The following is a 4,759-nucleotide window of genomic DNA, read 5'->3' on the forward strand; positions in this document are numbered from 1 at the left end:
TTAAAAACGCGTTTGCAATTTAAAATCTTCCAAATGCCCGCGCTCTGCAAACACTCTCTAGCCAGCCTAGCGGGATGACAGCAGGCCGAGCAGTCTTTGAGGAAAAGCTGCCTCTAGCCTGGGGTACAAAGCAACCCCCTTTGATCCTTCTCTCATTCTTCTGCAGATGGAGGACCGACAAACAACGCTCTCCTTTAGAGGGGTACACACGTCCCTCTCCTCAGCTAAGCTCCCAGACGCCAGACCCAGGACAGGCCGCGAGGCCACGAGGAGCTCTCGGGGAGCCAGGCCCGGGCGGGTCAGGGAGGCGAGGCGAGGCGAGGCGAGGCGAGGGGTCTTCCGGGCAGGCGTGAGGCCCGGACTCCGAACAAAGCTCCGGCCCAGGAAGAGCAGGCCGCCCCGCGACGCACGCTCACGGGGCTCCGGCGCTACGCGAGAGCCGCAGCGCGCCGGGCGGCCGCCTTTACGCCACTGGCTTGGCCCCAGAGCCTTCGCGAATATGTCTTTGCGCACTGCGGCGGGGCTGCGCTGCAACCGAGCTTGCCCGGTGGCTCCTCCCCGCCGCCCTGCGCGGATTGGTGGCGGACGGAAGCCCGGCTGCTGATTGGATAGCGAAGGAGCCACTCGGGGAGACTCTGGTGGGTCGGCCGCCCCAGAGTGATAAGTTCGGCTTCAGACACGCCTCAGAGCCAGCAGCGAGCCGGACTCTATGGAGGTGGCGGCGGGTACCAGGTGGTGGCTGCAGCAGCGACTCCTCTGAGCTGAGAGCTTCAGGCCGACCCCGTCTCCTTCCTCCCCCTTCCCTCCCCCTTTTTTGTTTTCCGTTCCCTTCCCCCTCCCTTCCCCGTCCCCGACGACCGGATCCAGAGGAGGCAGCTGCGGCGGCAGCTGCTGAGTTCTCGGTGAAGGTGAGTGGAGTCTCGGCCGCCGCCGAGCGGAGCCCTCTAAGATGGCCGCCGCCCCTGGCCGCTTCTTGTCGAGTGGTACAAAATGGCGGCCGCAGGCGGAGCCGGGCGGGGCGGCCTTCCCTCTACCTCTGGGCCACCGAGAAGTCCCCGGCCTCTGCTTTCCTTCGCGTGCCGACCGAGGAGAGGGGAATCGCGGTCCGGGCTAGACCGGCGTGCGGCCGAGGCGGGCGCGGCCGGAACCCAGACGCGGGGTCCGAGACAGCGTGCGAGCGCGGCAGGCCTCGCGCCTCGGCGGGCGGCAGGGACGCGGCCCGCGGCAGGGCCCGGCCGTTGGCGCGGGACCAGCGAGGCGGACGAGTCCGGAGCCCGGCCTCCCGGCGGGGAGGAGGTGTGTGGGGCCTGCCGCGCCCGGGAGAGGCGGAGGACGGGTCTCCGGCCCCCTTTGTGGCCGTGGCAGCCGAGCGCTGTCAGCCGCGGGATTTATGGTGGAGGCGGCGGGCAGGCAGGAGGCCGCCTTCCTGCGGGAGAACAAAGGGCCGGCCCGGAGGGGGCGCCTCCCGCCCAGGCCTGGGCCCTCGCTAGGCCCCTGTCGGAAGCCGGGCCCGACCGGGCCTGGGGGAGGAACCCGCTGCTCTTTTGTTCGCGCGGAGTGGGGCGGAGGTTCCTGCTGCCATGTTGGGGCCCCGGCCTTCCGGCCGCTTTCCACACGCGCCCAGTGGGAAGGGGTGAAAGGACGAGCGGAGGAGAAAGCTGTCCTACAGCGGGTAATGAGGCTCTGGCCGGCCTGTCACCACCCAGACCGCACATATTAGTACAGCAGACATTTTCCTGTAGCACCGCCGGCGCTTATAGCGTTTCTGTTGTTTTGAAGGTCCCATAATATGGCTGCGTTCTAGGCAGTATCCAGATGTTTTTGTATTTTTTTTCCACCAAAGCTGTCTTTGCATCCTTGAACACTCGGGGAATCCCACGTGGCTAAACAAGATTTTACCGTGAATTTGTGGTTTTGGCTTTGTTCTGTTTCGGTCTTGAGGGCTGCAGTGCAGTGAAAGTTCAATCAGCTGTAGTGCCGGGTGGTGAAATACGCTGTAATTGGATCAGTTTTATAGATCTGTATATTGACAGTACCTAATTTGGATGTTTTTCTCTTGTTCCAGGCTTTTCATTTCTACCATCCCCTCCCCTCCCCACCCCATCCATTAATATTATTCTTTTGAAGATTCTTCGTTGTCAAGCCGCCAAAGTGGAGAGTGCGATTGCAGAAGGGGGTGCTTCTCGTTTCAGGTATGGTTTTGGGTGTAAGTAGGTACTTTGGAGGGGGTGGTTTGAAAAGACCAATCATAAAAAGAGTAAACTACTTGCGTTGGTGGGCAGAGGTTTGCCCTAGTGTATGTCTGCACCTCTCTGAAGTGGCAGAAGAGAATATCAGATTCCCTGGGACTGGAGTCGCCATGTGGGTGTTAGGAACTGCTCTCCATGGCTGAGCCATCTCTCAAGCTTCTGGGTTATTTTCTCTTAAGTCAAAGTTCACTCTTCCGTGTGGTGCAATTTCTAAAATGTAAATAGATTCCCCCTTTGAATGAGGCATAAGTGGTATAGTGATTTTTTTTTTTTTTTTTTTTTTTTTTTTTTTTGTAATAGTGCTTCTTCGGGCGGAGGAGGAAGTAGGGGTGCACCTCAGCACTATCCCAAGACTGCTGGCAACAGGTATGGTAAAACTTGTAAAGACAGTAATTTGATTAATTACAGCCTTTTCCATGTCTGACAGGATAATTGGGAAGTCATCAGTAATCCTGATGTGAATTTCATAATTTCGAATTCCAAAGTTTCTATCATTGGTATTTGTGAAGTGGTCTTTGGAATTTGCTCAGTAAGCATTTAGTTAAGTCTCAAGGTTTGATGCCTGGGTCAACAGTTTTGTTGTTGCCTGGGAATATATGTATATATTTGAAATGAAAATTCTCAGGTACTGTCCCAAGCCTCCTAGAGCAGACATTGGGAATGAGTCTCCAAGTCTACTTTAAGCTATCCAGATGATTCAGATGATTCTGGTACTGTTTGAAAAAAACAAATATTTCCAGAATTGCTTTGTTGTGTGTCTGTGGCGGGGGGGGGGGGGGGAATAAAGCCTAAGCTTTGATTTGGTGGAATTTTTTTCCCTCTGTTAAGCAAAGTTTTGGGGCAATTATATTTGTTATGAGTGGATGCTGTCTTAGGGTTTCTTTATTGTAAGTCACTTTGTTGATTTATTAAACTAGCGAGTTCCTGGGGAAAACCCCAGGGCAAAACGCTCAGAAATGGATTCCTGCACGAAGCACTAGACGAGATGACAACTCCGCAGCAAACAACTCCGCAAATGAAAAAGAACGACATGATGCAATCTTCAGGAAAGTAAGAGGGTAAGTGTCGTTCTGTTCTGAGAGAAGAAGAGATCAGTTGTCTTCTAGTATGTGTAGAGCACAATTCACCAGACATGATTCGCATTTTAGTGAATTCTGATGTCAACAATATTTTAAAGAATATTAAACTAAAGCGTATATAGCCCATTGGTATTTGGCAGTAAGGCTCATTTGTTTACAACCCACAGGCTTATGCTGCCAGCTCTATGTTGGTCTAGTGTGTAGCTCATTCAGTGAGGTTGGTAATACAACCATCTTGACTCATGGTCAGTTCTTGAGGACCCAGTGCTGTAAGTTCTAGAAAGGTTTCTTGTGAAACAGGAAAGCCCAAATATGATTCTGAAGTCTTATAATTGTGAGAAGTTTATTCTCCTTGGTTGGATAAAAAGAACATGTCTATACCAGCCTGTACAAAGTTTACATAAGTTCAAACCAGACAAAAATCTTAGTACAAGAGAAGGGAGTTACTGGAAGAAGAGGGAAATTTTTTCTTCCATCTATCACTAGATAGGTCATTGACACTCAAGGGCAAGGCCCCTATGCTCAGAAACAAATTGCAACACAGATTTATGTTTTTTTGTGATGTTTTTCCATAGAGAAAGAACATGAAGGGGGTGGGAAGAGTTGGGAGTCAGAAATAAGTATGGTTTTAAAAATATGCTATATGGAATTCTTAAAAGAATAAATTGAAAAAGAGGAACTTTTCTGTGTAGGGAGCTAGTAAAGAAAAAGTCAAGATTTAAATGCTGTTTTTCAGCTCAAAAAAAAAAAAGATAACTGTTTGTTTACTTACACTTGAAATGTGTTTTTCCTCCAGCATACTAAATAAGCTTACTCCTGAAAAGTTTGACAAGCTATGCCTTGAGCTCCTCAATGTGGGTGTAGAGTCTAAACTCATCCTTAAAGGGGTCATACTGCTGGTAAGTTAAAATGTTAGCTCAAAAGAGGGGGACAAATTTAATACCCAAGTTTTTTATACTTAACTGTTGCATTAAATTATGTCTGAGTAATGATGATAAGTAAAAACAAACACTTTTAAATGGCATCAGGATTCAAGAGGTGAACCTTGAATCATTTGCATTGCTTGACCATGCTGTCTAGAAACAGCTGTTTAGTTTTCCTGTTGTGAAAGTGATTTGGGGAATTTATGATAGTTGATAATGGATTCTGATATTTTGTTTTACATGCGAGATTATCCATAGAGTTGGCCGTGTCTCTGATTATAGTTCTGGCCATATTTTCTAGCTGGGGAGGAGGTATACAACCAGAGATGTTGAGTTTAAAAAAAACTTAAGTGGTTTTATTCTTTCAAGGCATTGTCCAAATTAATTGAGATTGTAATTTGTTGTACAAGATTCAGACTGTTTAAAGGGAGGCTGTTTTCAGTTTCCAATTCATGGTGGGTTTTTTTTTTGTTTTTTAATGACATGTAGATTGTGGACAAAGCCCTAG

General features: G+C 49.8%; 1 long non-coding RNA gene across 1 annotated transcript; it reads left to right on the plus strand.

The window, feature by feature from the left end:
- Window positions 1-665: 665 nt before the first annotated feature.
- Window positions 666-4,759, plus strand: LOC129682599 (uncharacterized). The gene is made up of 6 exons (XR_008721005.1): window positions 666-908; window positions 2,066-2,192; window positions 2,550-2,615; window positions 3,167-3,307; window positions 4,125-4,227; window positions 4,741-4,759. It is a non-coding gene; the product is annotated as an uncharacterized LOC129682599 (long non-coding RNA).

This window comes from Psammomys obesus, unplaced genomic scaffold (assembly GCF_907164565.1).
Source record: "Psammomys obesus unplaced genomic scaffold, mPsaObe1.curated_primary_1811, whole genome shotgun sequence".
Taxonomy (NCBI): domain Eukaryota; kingdom Metazoa; phylum Chordata; class Mammalia; order Rodentia; family Muridae; genus Psammomys; species Psammomys obesus.